The sequence below is a fragment of the Felis catus genome, chromosome B4 (assembly GCF_018350175.1).
Source record: "Felis catus isolate Fca126 chromosome B4, F.catus_Fca126_mat1.0, whole genome shotgun sequence".
NCBI lineage: Eukaryota > Metazoa > Chordata > Mammalia > Carnivora > Felidae > Felis > Felis catus.
The window spans coordinates 130,105,723-130,120,483 of record NC_058374.1 but is presented as its reverse complement, the minus strand read 5'-3'; the positions used below and the strand labels follow the sequence as shown (position 1 = coordinate 130,120,483).

At 45.1% G+C, this 14,761-nt stretch overlaps 1 protein-coding gene and 1 long non-coding RNA gene across 23 annotated transcripts in view; one reads left to right on the top strand and one right to left on the bottom strand.

The window, feature by feature from the left end:
• The window catches only part of RBFOX2 (RNA binding fox-1 homolog 2), a 289,113-nt gene that overhangs the window by 108,958 nt on the left and 165,394 nt on the right, over positions 1-14,761 (top strand). Inside the window, exon 1 of one of the 22 annotated variants that reach the window (XM_023257444.2) lies at positions 2,531-7,027. The exons of the other annotated variants lie outside the window; for them this stretch is intronic. The gene's annotated coding sequence lies outside the window, so the exon portion shown is untranslated. Of the gene's footprint in view, positions 1-2,530; positions 7,028-14,761 lie in introns of those variants that run through there. 22 annotated transcript variants of the gene reach the window in all.
• On the bottom strand, positions 7,900-11,183 carry LOC109501787. Its single transcript, XR_002160064.3, has 2 exons — positions 9,186-11,183; positions 7,900-8,915 (listed from the first exon to the last, which is right to left on the bottom strand). It is a non-coding gene; the product is annotated as an uncharacterized LOC109501787 (long non-coding RNA).

Below are 14,761 nucleotides of genomic sequence, written 5' to 3'. Positions count from 1 at the left end.
GCACGGGGCAGCGTGCAGTGGACTCACCGTGCGTCTGTTTCTCGCAGCGTGTTTTATCCGTGCCCACAGTCTCAGACGTTTGTCCCGTGCTAAAGTCAGGTATTTTACATGCAGTCATAATGATTATTATTTGTTTTCGCCTTAAGTGGAAAACCAGTTCCTTCCATGTCTTGGAGTGAATTCACTCAAGTTGTAAACGTGTGGGCTTTTGGGTGGATGTGCAGTCTCAGGTTCTGATGTAATTCGATCTCTGGGGGAATAGATAGTCCTGAAGGAGCACTCAGGATCTGTGTGGCATATTGAAAGGAGACTTTGTCCTGTGGTTTTCCAGACCAGCAGCATCAGCATCACCTGGGAACTTCCTCAGATTCGTGGTCTGCCCCCTCCCTCAGACCTACCAAAGTGGAAAGTCTGGGGAGGGGACCCAGCCTTCTGGTTCAACAGGCTCTCCGGGTGTCTCTGATGCACGCTTAAGCTGAGAACCACGGCCTGAGACTTCCTGAAGACTGCTAGAGTGTTCTTCATCATCGCCATTTTCCACATGAGAACACCAAGGCTAAAGGTTTCGTGTATACAATAAGTGGTAGATTAGGGATGTGAGTCCTGGTCTGACCAGAGCCATGCTACCGTGTCTGCAAAGAAGACAGTGAAGAGACACTGTATTGTTTAAATTCATTAAAAAAAAAAAATCCTAAAATCTTTTTCTTAAAAGTAATATACATTCGTCAAGGAAAACTGAGAAGATCCAGTAGGCCAAAAGAATAAAATAAAAATCGTCTTAATGTATGTAACTTTATCTTTTCATTGTTTGTTGGTCTACTCTGGTTTCTGTGCAGCTGTATTTGCATCTACACACATTGTAAACTTCCTTACAAAATGTCATCATGCTGTACAGACTTTGTAGGATGCTTCCAGCTCCTTCCCACTCTATTGTAAATATCTTTTCATGCCAGTAGCTATTTTTTAAGTTTATTTATTTATTTTGGGGGGTAGGGGGCAGAGAGAGAGAGAATCCTAAGCAGGTTCTGTACGATCAACATGGAGCCTGACACGGGGCTCGAACTCATGAACCGTGAGATCATGACCTGAGGCGAAATCAAGCATTGGATGCTTAACTGACTGAGCCACCCAGGCAACCCTGCCATTAGCTATTTTTATAGCAACATTTTTCATGGCTGCCTAGGGTTCCGTTATAAGTTTCCATCCTAATTTTTTCTGAAGTTCATCTGAAGTTGTTTTGATGCTGTGGTAGTTAGGCTTTTAGGAGGAGTGGGATACCGGGTGCTGTGCTGCGAGTGGCTTACCATATTACAAGGAAGGCAGTAAATACAAATTATGGCTGAGGAGAGAGCATAGAGCTGAAGGGGCAATACTGAGCCTGAGGTTTGAAGTTAAAGTGAGTCCAAAAAAAAGGGAAAAAAAATTGAAGTAAAAAATTCAGAAGGATTAGGAATGGACTAGGGATCTGTGCGTGAGATGGGTTAGAAAAGTGAGAAAGATGACAAACAATTTGATGGCACCAAAGGCCTGCCTTTTTTGCCGCCTTTTTGATAGAGAGGCTGACCTGCTGGAGGACAGCATGAAAAAACTGGGCATAAGACTTCTATAAATAACAGTTATTATTTATTGAGTACCTTCTGTGAGCCAGGCATCATATGAATCATTTACATAGATTTTCCCATTTAACTTTTATCACCACCGCGTACATTAAATGCATGAGGTAGTGTTTCTCCATTTTGCAGAAGTGGAAACTGAGAGTGAGGCAGAGTCACGTGGTCACGCACTGTGATCGGAGCCCAGATTTGTTGCAATTCCCAAACCTCTGCTTCCACGTTATCATTCATCTTCGTTCCTTTTCGTGGTGTTACAGGTCATTCGTGAGCCACGGCTGCCCCTGCGGGGGTGGGGGGGTGGGGGGGTGCGGTATGTGGTGTGTGCTGGGAGGGGTGGGGGAGGTTTACTACCTTTTCAGGGACAGGGAAGCTAGATGTGGAAGGCAGGACGCTAAAGTCCAGACAGAGCGGGGGTGGACTTTAAGACCCCAAGCAGAGCTGCCATCGAGCCCAGTTACCTTGGGAAAGGCGTCAGCCTGTGCAAAAGGAGCAGTTGATAGGAAGGCTCCAGGGCTGGCGTTTGGAAACAAGGGGCGGCCAGAGAGTTAAACCTCCCTCGTTATGGTTCCCTTCCTAAAGGAGGTGATGATTCTTTTGAGGCGTTTGAGAACAGCTTTATTGCATATAATTTGATACTATGCAGTTCATCCATTTCAAGTGTGCGGTTCGGTGGCATTTTAGTTACGTTCACAGAGTTGTGCAGCCATCACCGAGGTCAATCTTAGAGCACTGTCATCACTCCGAAAAGAAACTGTGTACCCCTAAGCCATCATGTCCCAATCCCTCTATCCCCCTTACCGCGCCCCCCCCCCCCCCCCCAGCCCTAGGCAACCACTCGTCTCTACTGTCTGTCTCTACAGATGTGCCTTTTCTGGATGTTCCATATAAAATGGATCCCATATAATGTGATCCGATTGTGTCTGGCTTCTTTCCCTTGTCATGTTTCCAGGGTTCCTCCACGATGTGGCATGCATCAGTACCTCGTTCTTTTCTGTTGTTAAGTAATATTCCATTGTGTGGACAGACTACATCTTCTTCGCGTGTTTATGTTGGGAAGGGAAAGGTAAAGAGGAGGGGACAAAAGACTTCTTCCTCCGGATTTAAAATGGAGAGAATGGGCAACTGCCGCGAAAAACCACCCTCCCAGGCTCTCTTGAGGAGCGGCAGCGAAAGGCGTGGGGAGATAGGATGCGTGGCATCTGCCTCCCGGGTTGTTCGTGGCAGAGCAGCGGCTCATCTGACCTGGACACGTGCGGCATTCAGGGAGCTCATTGTATAAATCCTGTGTGTTGGCCGGTGCCGCTGTTCCCCACAATACCTCCCGTGGAACCGGAGCGGCCGTCGCTGATCTGATCTGGGTACATTTCCCTTGGTTGCCGCAGCCCTGGGTCCCCAGAGAGCCCTCTCTAAAGAGCTGCCGGTTTGTTGCGTGCTGGCAACAAGATTATTTCTGACCATACGAGTTATTCAGTGGAGAGAACACCCATCTTTCAGGCCCTGATCTGTTGGCCAGAAATACTAGCAACTGCCCCTTCCTATTTGTCCTTCTGAGCGTCCCGTTTGGAGGGCTCCTCTTGCAAGCAAACGATGTGCCCTTGCAGGTGCCAGGTGACTTGACTGTTGCCCCGTTGCTTTCTTTTGCTCTCTTTCCTGGTTTAATGTCCAAGGGACAGAGAGTCCTGACCTTCATAAAATGAACAATCTGGACCAGGACTGCAAGTCCCCACACCTTCTAGTTTGTGTTCCAGAACGGTTGTGGCTGACTTTCTGCTGGGCCTGAACTTTCAGTCTAGTTGAGAGAATGAATTGTAATCGCGTGTCGCAGTGTCCCGGCTCTTCGGTGGCACACGTCTGCCACAATGCCGAGACAGGAATGCGGGTGGGGGCATCTGCTTGGCCCTCGGGGCCCCCTTGAATGTGAGGGCTGGATGTCTTCCCGTCGCCCTGGTTCTGTGGATGGGAAAACCGAGTGTAGGTCAGAGGGCTACCCAAAGCTGCAGTCGTATGTTCTCAGAGCTCTTGCTAGTGGCAGAGCTGGGTCTCTGGGCTGGAGCCTTTGTTGCCAGTTCAGTGCTTTTCCCCAAGTGTGCTCTGTCTCCTGATGGACGTGTGCTGTCGTGACTAAGGAGTGGCCTAGCCCTGCTCCAGTCCATCGGCAACGCGGGCTTTGGGGTGTGCGTGTGCCGGTTGGACAGACTGGGCTCGTGAGGATGAAAATTTGTAAGCGGGGAGGGAGCCAGAGCACTGGTTTCTGGGTTTGGTGCCACTGGCTGATGGAACCCAGCCCCTTCTGGCCTTCCCCAGTGCTTGGTTTTCAGTGAGAATTCATGTTTTCGATTAAAAGAGTGTCATTCTTCGAGCGCCCCGTGCCTCTTTGCTAAAAAATGTATGTGCGCTGCATCAGCGCTACAAGCAGTGATCTCGCGGTGCCTGTCTGAAATTGTGTGCTCATGGCTGCTCCACGCTCGATGCAATTCGTTCCTGGTGTAGTGTGAAGAGAAAAGACCACGATACTTCTCCCCCAGCGCATGGCCCCACTCCCCGTCCCCTCACTCTTGGTGCACAGAGCTCCAGAATGCACCCCGTTTTCCAGCGCCCCGCCAGCCTCCATGGTCCCGATAGATTTCTTCAACGTGACCCTCACTGCTGGGATCAGACTCAAAAGCAACCCTTTCACGGCGGAACACAAGCCGGGCGGTCCTGCCCTTTCTCCTCATCACGTCCTTTCCGTCCTGGTCCTGCCCTCCCCACGGCGTGAACTCCTTCGCGGGGAGAGGTTGTGGCCTTCACTCACTCTCTTCCCCTGGCACCCAGCACATTGCTCAGTAGATGGTCATGAAGTAATCCTTGGCTTTTTCCTGCTGTTTACCAGTCTCCGATCTGAGGGGTAAGGTGCAGGGATGCTAATACACTTGTCAGCTGGTGGTGTTTTTTCTTCAGACAAGTTGTGTTATAGTCCTCGAGAATAATTCATAGTGACAGCTACTGTTTATTGAATGCTTCCTGTGCTAAGTACATGCACACACACACACACACACACACACACACACCCCTCAGTTCCCCATCATTCTCAGCAGCCTTCCCTTTGAGGAAAGCGTGGAAGCCATATTTGACAGATAAAGAAACCGAGCTTTGGAGAGATTTAGGAGAGTTCCACAGAGCTGGAAAGTAGTGGAACAGGTATTTAAACCCAGGCCTGCCTGACACTGAAGCCTGTGTTTTTAATAACCACGCAGAACCTCCTTGAGTAGTTAATTTGCTGAACATTCCTGTAAAAGAGGGCTGAGTCACTTCTGTTCCCTGGGATTTATAAATGAGACCTCTGTGCTAGCAAAGGGCATTCGTAGCATAGTTTGGATTAAGTTTAGCTTTGGGATTGTAGAGCAGAAACAAAGGGGAGACATAAGGAGCCTCTGCAACTTCCTGAAGCTGATTTGCTTTGGCTCCAGGTTGAGGGATCTTCACCCTTTGGGTCAGGTCATTACTAGTCTACGCAGTTCCTGAGGGATGGGTCTGCCCAGCCATTCCGGGTTATTTTGGATGGGCCTTGGCCTGGTTCCTGGGGCCTCAATGAGGCCGGCTCACGTTTGTCCCTGGACTGACTTCAAGGGCCTCCCGTTTCCATCCTTCAGTAGGAGGCTTTCTCTTTGATTTTACTTTGGTGAACGTTCCCGTCCCCCATGTCAGTTACTGGGACTTAAAATTGAGTTGTTGAGTTGTGGCTGTAGGTAACGACACAGGGAATGCGGTTTTCATTGGCTTTTCAGTGACCAGTCCTGTGGAGTCCTCATAGCATATTGGGGATAGGGGTTGGCTCTCTGATTCTCTGCTCAGAGCTGAAGTATTTTGTGTATTGCCTTGAAATGGGAGAGAAGTTTCTGTGGAATCAAGACTTGTCAGGGTCATAAGATTTTGAGGAGATAGGCCCTTCCTGTGCTCTCCCCTGGGGGAAAGAACGTAGCCAGGATTGAAGGGCATTGCCTCAACCAATTCAGTTAAGTGGCCCCGTCCTGGATTAATAACTTGGGCAGACTTCCCAATGGATTTGGCAAGGTATTGGGTTTCTCTCTCCCCCAACCCTCCCTTCTCTCTGCCTTGCGCATGTGTGCTGACATAATTACGGAGTGGTTGCGTCTCACAATAAGATACCCTTTTTAAAAAGGAAGGGCCTCCTCTTAAAGAGGATGGAGAGAAATTCAGGGGAAGGGATGAGGTTGTGTAGTCTTGTCATGTTTTCGGAATGGCAGACTTTGAGAAAAATGGTAGCAGAGAGGCCAACAGGCTGGTTCCTGTCGCCGTAAGGGCAAGGGGGCAGGCAGGATGGTGGCGGTGTTGATTTCAAGCACCTAGAGCAGAAGCGTTCCTTCCTAATTTGGGGCCAGAGCGATATTGAACTGCCTCTTTGCATTTGCTCGCTCCTCTAGATTGTATTACTAGGAATCTGGTCATTAAAGAACAAGCGCTGTCTTGTTCATGAAGGTCAGAGGTTACAGTCTTCTGAGTTTGGTGGTCAAGTGTTCAGAAATATTTTACAGATTTAGTTGAAAACCTGAGCAGATGCTCCCGCTCTCGTTTCCCCGTGGGGATCGGGTGACATTCCTCCCCCTTTCCTCTTCCCCACCCCTTTGGGAGCCGACCAATCACAGCGAGGAGTGGATTTCAGTGCCTCTCTGGCCTCCTCCCATAGGAGTCTGCCCAGCCCAGGCTCTCTGGAGCCTTGGCCCTGGCCAAGGGCTTAACTCTTGGGTGTCTAAACCATAGGGAGCTGCTGACCTTGCAGTTAGCTGGTTCTCTAGTTCACGTCGACCCTCTGAGCCCATTTAACGTTAAGCCAAGCTTGCTGTGTCCCCATGGGAATGTTCCTAACGAGGCAAGGTGCGATGCATCCAGCTTGCAAAAGCTGATTTTAAGCCTTAGTTCTGCCAGTAACCAGCCGTGTAACCTTGGGAAAGTTCCTTTCCCTACTTGGACTTGAGTCCCTTTCTGCTAAGTTAGACGGAAAGGAAAGGGAGAGGACGGACATTTGTGACATATGCCAGCCGCCGGCGTTTTGCATATGGCTAGCCTGAGGTTTGAGGACAAACAACCTGTATTGCGTGCTTCTTGTGAAGCAGTTTGCTTTCTACAGTTTGCCTTCTGCAGGGCACACACCATTCATCCGATTTTAGAGAGGAGAAGAGAGGAGGTTAGGGAGGCTGTCCGACTTGCCCAAGGTCAAAGTTGGGAAGGCCCATCTGGCTCCAATGCCCAGGCTTTCTTCTGTTCCACTGGGCTGGCTAAAAAAGCCTGAGAATTCCTTCCAGCATTTTTATTCTCATGCTCTGGAAGCTTTAACTCCTTAGTGGCTTTTAGCCCTGCCCTGTAGAAGACCAAACACTGCTATCTTCCGGTTCACAGCCGTGTCTCTAGAGAAGGTGAGTGACTTAGATGATCCTGCCATCTCCTGAAAGCCACAGAAGAAGATGATTCAGCCATCAGTTTTCCCCTTTCGTACATAGAAACGTTCTCATCCTTTCTGGCCATCATCTCCCACTTTCTGAGCATCCCCCTTACCTCGTGTAGGGCAGGTATTTCCTTTCCTGTTTGCTATTGTCAGATAAGTACAGTATGGCTGATTTAAGGGAGGGTGGAATTTGGAAGAGTTAAAACAAAATAAAACAAAGCAAATTCCTTTACTCGAAGCTTTTCTATGACATAGGTACTGCAGTATTGGGTTTACCCCTACCCGGAATCCCTGACATCTATCCTCCCTTGTTGGAAGCTCCCCCCCTGTGAAGAGCTTTGTTTTTCATGATACCACCTATAAATTCCCCTAGTCATGGGCTCTAATAGGGTCATCTTGCCCAACGGAACACTTTGTGTTTCTCTTCCTGCAGATTTTACTTTGAAATTCACAGAGAAAATAGCTCTCTTTAGGTGAGTTCTTACTGATGTTATGTTGGTACGAATTTAATTTTTTTTAACGTTTATTTATTGTTGAGAGACAGAGAACACAGCGTGAGCAGGGGAGGGGTAGAGAGAGGGGGAGACACAGAACCCCAACTAGGCTCCAGGCCCTGAGTCATCAGCACAGAGCTTGACGCGGGGCTCGAACTCATAAACTGCGAGATCATGACCTGAGCCGAAGTCGGTTGCCCAACCAACTGAGTCACCCAGGCGCCCCTTTGTTGGTACCAATTTAAAAGAAATTATAACAGTGGCCCTAAAATGTCAGATTTGTCAAGGAGTCCTTTCCATTTTCTGTCTTTTATTGTGGGCTGAGAAAAAAAATGACAGTAAGCACATCTATTAATAATTGTAATTTATTTAGCCAGGCACTAACCTACTAGATGTTTTATGTACGTTATTTCTGATTTTCATAATAAATAGCCCTGCATTTACAGATGAAGAAATAGAGGTTGAGAGAGGTTAGGTTAGAGTCCTTGCTCAAGGTCATAGCTCCTGAGTGGTGATTTGGCAATTTGATTCTACTTACAAACCCAAGTTCTTTCTTTAGTATCATGCTGCCTCCGAAAAATGAGCTTGAGAGTTCATTTAATCATCCATGTCCACGCCTCAGCTCACCCCAGAAGATCCGTATGTCTTCTGTTAAAAAGGGAAGTACCATTTTACGTGATAAAGGTCAGAGTGGAAAACGGCTTTTTAAGAGGAGCATTTCTTGGTCTTTGCCAACTTTTACAATCAGGGAATTTTTAACTGATGTTTATTTTGAGTTATTTTTACTGAAATTTAAATCCATCTTGTTATAAGTGAAAATGCTAAATCACGAGCTTTTTCCTGGAGATCCTGGAGAGTTGGGGATTTCACTGTGAATTGGTGGGGGGGCAGGAAGAGGTGGGCATGAGAAGTGAGTGATAAACAGGTAGATGGAAAAAGCAGGTTGAATTTCCTTGGAGTGAGGAAATACTGTCATTTGCCCTGTCATTCGGCGTATCCTGTGTTCACCATGTCTTTGAACGCGTGCGAATGGGGATGAGATCCCCCAGTGGGAGGTGCCTGGGTGTCACCTTCATGGCCGTGTTCTTCTCCCTCCTTTCAGGAACTGCTTGCGATCCAGTGCCACTGCAGTCAGGTTGGCCCTTCCTAAGTTGTGTGCAGTGAGATTCACATAAGAGAAGTATACTTTACTCCGTGGCCCCTGCCATCCGGATCAGCCTAACAAATATTTCAGCAATGAGTACCGTGTGCCTGTTCTGTGCCAGCCGCCTGGCATAACGCGGATGATCCTGAGATGAATAAGACACGGCTTTTGCCCTTGAGGAGCTCATAATCGAACTTGGAGTCTCGTTCAGGATATAAGACCTATAGACATAAAATTAACAAAAGGCAGTTATATACTTAAGGTTGTAAAAAAAAAAAAAAAGTGAACCAGGGACAACAGATTTTACTGGGGTTCAGAGATCAAAGGGGTGAGGGTTTGCCAGAGCAGTAAAGACAGGGTTTATTTACAGTCTCGTCCAGGGTGTGGGGTGGGGCAGGGGCAGGGGCAGGGTGAGAGGGGGTATGGCTCCTGCCACTGCTAGGGAAAGGAGACCATGAACATGGCTCACTGGATGAGGGTAAGGCGCTTACCCTTCTGAAATCGTTGATGGAGGTCCGGCAGTTAGCATTTTAAGTGGGGATGTGTAGATGCAGGCAGCTGATGTGAAGCAACATCAACAGCAGCTTGGGCCCTGAAGGAGACAGTCTTTAGGAGAAAGTTAATAAATCTCTTACATTTATCGTTTGGTTCCCTGGTTAGCTGTGGTACAACATGCTCCATATTGGAAACCTTGACATTTATTCTTGCTGGCTTTGTAAAAGATGGAAAACTTGAAGCCAAGTCATACACGGATGAAGACCTCTGTGGGCCCACTTGTCAGGAGCGTGGCTCGCTTGTGTGGCAGTGTTCTTGTGGACTAAGTATTTATTAGGTTCTCTCGCAAACAGCTCACTGGATGAAGAACTCCTTTCTTCCTCGTTTTAGGTTCCTGAAACCCACCTAAACCCCTCCACTGGGAGAAGGCTTAGGGAGAGGAGATTCTTTCCTTCTCCCTTCCCCCTCCCCCCCAACCCCATGGTAGCTTAACTTAAGTGCCCTGTGGAGGTGAAGATAAATGTGAGAAACTTCAGGATGAAAAGAACATTAGAGAGGAGAGAAGTCAGGGGAGGTCATATCAGGCTTAAAGTGGAAACTATGTTACAGCCTAAGCAAGGAGCAACTGATAGGTCTATAAATAGGACTTTATCTCCTCATAGAAAATTTTTGGCATGGTTGTAGCTTCCCATGTGGGGGACTTTTATATTTACTAAAAATAAACTGTGTTTCAGAAATGATTAAAGTAAGTCCCACTGAACTCATGTATGTTATTAACAGCGTAGTCATGGCCTGAAAATAAGTTTATAGGGTTTGGGATGTACTGTCTTTTGGGAGAACTTTGATATGGAAGACATCGCTTAGATCTGGGATGGAATGGTCTGGTTCACTCTAGCATTAGACAGATTACCTTCTCAGGAGATCGTGTTGTTTCGGTGTTTTTATTCTTCCTGCTGGCTCAGAAGACCGGCAAGCCCTCAGTCATACATCAGACTCACAAACAGCCATTAAAAAAGAAGTGTCTCAAACAGGAAAGGTAGAATAGTTCCAATTCCCCAGAGACCATGCTGCTTAATTAAAGCTGCTTGGATGTGGCCATTCACGGAGAAGGGTACATAAAAGGGCAGTGCCTTTGGTAGCCCTTCTGGGAACAAAAACCTTCAAGATGTCTGACTTTGTCTCTCACACTCCTGTTATCCTGACTGTAGCCCTTTAAAATGTGCCGCAGATTCTTGGCATCTGTCTGCCTGTCGCCTCATCTCTGACACCCCTGGATGGCTCGTTTGCTGCCCGTGGGTATCTTTGAAACTTAGTAAAAAGCATCTCTTAATTTCGGTCTCCTCTTAGAAGATTCTGAAAAGCGGAAGTCTGGCAAAGAGGAAAATCGCTTCAAGCACGTGTCTCGGAGTTACATGACCATGGAATACTTTTCACAGCAGAATGAATTGAACAACGCAGTGCGACATGACTCCCGTACAGTGTCTCGTGGATTAAAGTAGCCCCCAGAAGCGGTTTCACGGGCGCGTTGATGGCTTCAACGAGTGAATTCATTTGCTTTTTTTCAGACTTCAAGACACATTTTGGAGAAGTTAAATCATTCTTAAGTGTAAAAACGGAAGAGATGAAGCCATTTTTGTTTTAAGTATACTGCCTGTGCCTGAGTGCACAGGTTTAAAAAAAAAAAAAAAAATCCTTTTTTGTATCAGGGCACCTCCCCTTACTTCTCTCATACTGCATCCCACCTTTAATGATAAGTTGCTACATACTCTGTAGAAGCTGTATGCATGTATTTAGTCTTTTCTTTTGAGTGAATAAATTGTAGAAGTAAACCATTGCTAGCATCAATTTAAAAATGGCCGGACTACCTCCGGACAGTTTGTGAAACGCTAAAACAGGGTTATATATTTCAAATGTGTCATATTCCCTAACTGCTTTCAACCTTTTACCACCGTTACTCTTTTTTCCCCCTTATAACCACTCAACTCCTTCCACACCCCACCCCCCCCCCCCCAATTTAGACAAGGAAACTGAGGTTGCTGATCTAGTATTTTCTGCAAAGTAAAAGAGATAAGAAAGTTAGTGAAGGAGGTTTGACAGGGTCACAGAGTTCCTTGGGCTTGAAACCCAGGTTTCTGTTTTAATTGCTTTCATATACTTTTTGTTTTGTGACTGACACTTAACCAGTCAGCTAGTGTAGTGGTAATTGCAATAGTGATGATGAATGTAACGCTCTGTTTACAGACTAGTTAGCACAGTCTATTTTATTTGAGTCTGACAGCATCCCTGTGATGTAGGCATTATTACCCGCTTTTTTCACGTGGTGAAAATGAAGGTGTATATATATATATGTATGTAGTGTATATGTGTGTGTATATATATATATATGTATATATATAGTATAGTATAGTATACGTATGTATATATATACTATATATAGTATATATATACACATATATATATGTATACACACACACACTTGACTTTCTTCATATTGGAATTCAGGAGCTGCTACGCTCATACTGTATTTCTATCATTTTGGTTTCTGTCGTATCAAATTTCTATCATTTTGGTTTGTAAATTACAGTAAAATAATTTACTATGGAAAGGCTCACTTAGGATTAAATTCAGCTGTATATAATAGAACCTCCCTCTTCCCCACCAAGCGGCTAAAACGAGAGTGAGTTTTTATTGTGTTTCAGGAAAAAAAAGTCTGAAAGTAGGTAGTCCAGAGCTGATGTGGTTCTCCGTGGTTATCACAGACCCAGGATCCTTACTGTTCTTTGCTTTTCTGTCTGTAGGATGTGGCCCAGATGGTTGCTACAGCTCCACCCATGATTTCTCCCCTGCTTAAGAAGACTTTCAGGAAGTCTCCTATAACATTTCTACTAATATTTCATTGGCTAGAACTTAAGTCTTATGGCTGCACCTTACTGCAAGGGAGGTTGGGAGATATAGTTCTTTTGTTTTGTTTTGTTTTGTTTTGTTTTGTTTTGTTTTGTTTTGTAAGGTGTGTATGGTAATGTCCTAGAATGCAAACCAAGTTTTGTTACTAAGGTAGAATGAAAGAAAAAATATTGGGAAGTCACCAGCATTCTCCCCTCAGGGACTATCAAAGTGACCTGACCTTGTCTCCCATGTGGTACAGAAGACCATTCTGTAGCTTTCCTGGGAGGTTTTCAACCAGTCTTTGCTGGATTATCCAGTAAGATGTTTTTATTCTTGAAAAGTGTACATCTTTATGCAAGCATTTTTTTTTTTCAAAAGTTAATATGAGGTCATGGTAAGGATCATTGCACTTTCTGTAACAGTTCAACTTTGAGTTTTTTTAAATCAATTCATTAATTGAGATTTCAAATAGTAGAGAGTGAGCTTTTTAGTAAGAATAAAATATGTTAAAGAGCCCTAGTTAACTAGTTAACTAGTTAAATATAAGTTAACTAGCCCTTCAGTTACAAAAAAATTTTTTTTTAATGCTTATTTATTTTTGAGAGACAGAGCGTGAGCAGGGGAGGGACAGAGACAGAGAGAGGGAGACACAGAATCCAAAGCAGGCTCCAGGCTCTGAGCCTGACATGTGGCTCGAACCCACGAACCGTGAGATCATGACCTGAGCTGAAGTCGGATACTTAACCGACTGAGCCACTCAGGTGCCCTTTTTAAAAAAAAATTTTTTTTTTTTTTTTTTTTAGTGTTTTAGCCCTTCAGTTTTTTGAAGCCTGGGTAAGCCACTAGATTATAGGTTTCTTGGGGATAGAGAACTTGCTTTAAAAAAAACAACAAACTTAGGTGACAGTACATGTATATGGCTCAATATTCATAAGGTACAAAACAGTCGTATAGTGAAAAGTTGCTTCCCGATTCTGGTTTTGAGCCCTCCCAGTGCCTTTCGCCTTGAGACAATAGGCATTTTACCATTTTGTGTATATTTCCTCATCGCACCCTCCCCCTCATGATAATGTGCTATACATTATTCTGAACGTTTCTTTTATCACTTAAAAATATATAGTAGAGTATTCCAAGAACTTTCTTTACCCCCTGCCAAAGCTATATAGTGTTCTTTTGTATGGAGGAACCATAATTCCTTGAACAGAAGGATCTTGTCTTATTCTCGTATCTGTCCCTGCTCTGTAAACAACATTTGTTCATATTGGTTTAACTGAACATTCGTTCATGTTGGTTGAACTGAATTGAAAATTTGACCATACAGAATATTTTAGGAATGAGTTATTTTTGGTGGTGGTGTATTCCAGCTCGCTCAGAGGATTTTCCCTTCTCTAAAAACCAAGATGTTTAAGATTTCGTTATTTTGGAAATAAATCCTTGCAAAGTGTATTATATAACTATATAATTTATTTCTTTTTCATAGTATAATAGTAGACACTTTGTTAATGGTTTTAACACAGTTGTCAACATCAATTATAGTTTATGACTGAAAGGATGGTATTTCAGGAACATTTACTGGTTTGGCCTTACTACACGGCCCCATTTTGACATCTGTATGCATTTTAATACCTTACCTGCTTTTTAGATTTTTTTTCTCTTGGTCTCTCTGGTTCCTGATGTGGCTGCCTCTAACATAATATTCCCCTTTCCCCTGGTACTCGGTCCTTACTGCTTCCTAGTTCCTTTTTCCTAATTTGCCTTTTAAATTTTCAGTGGGCAAGTAGCCAGGTAACCAGGACAGAAATGTATTTCTAAAATAAAAATAAATAGATTCTGAGAGAAGGCCTGGTGGAGTTTCCCTGCCTGCTGATGAAAGTACATGAACATCTTGGTATTTTGGGTACTTGGAAGACGTTTTGCTTCCTAGTTACCATGTTCTAGAACAGCTCTGTCCAATAGAACTTTCTGTGACAATGGAAATGTTTTTTATCTGTTCTGTCCACTAGCCTCATGTGGTTCTTGAGCCCTTGAAATGTGGCTAGTGTGACTGAGGAATTAAAAATTCAATGTTGGGGCGCCTGGGTGGCGCAGTCGGTTAAGCGTCCGACTTCAGCCAGGTCACGATCTCGCGGTCCGTGAGTTCGAGCCCCGCGTCGGGCTCTGGGCTGATGGCTCAGAGCCTGGAGCTTGTTTCCGATTCTGTGTCTCCCTCTCTCTCTGCCCCTCCCCCATTCATGCTCTGTCTCTCTCTGTCCCAAAAATAAATAAACATTGAAAAAAAATTTTTTTTAAATTCAATGTTAACTAGTTGAATTAAATTCAAATAGTGACTAGAGCTTACTGTGTTGGATGCATGTTTTTATTTATTTATTTATTAAAATATTTTTTAAGGTTTATTTATTTCTGAGACAGAGATGGAGCACGGGTGGGGGAGGGGCAGAGAGAGAGGGAGACACAGAATCCAAAGCAGGCTCCAGGCTCCGAGCTGTCAGCACAGAGCCTGACGCTGGGCTCGAACTCACGGACCGTGAGATCATGACCTGAGCTGAGGTCAGTCGCTCAACCGACTGAGCCACCCAGGTGCCCCTGGATGCATGATTTTAGACTCTGGATAATTCTATACAGCAAGCTTGATTGTAGTGGAGCTTGGATTGGGATGCTATTTTACTGTGCTTAGCAGAACACATTT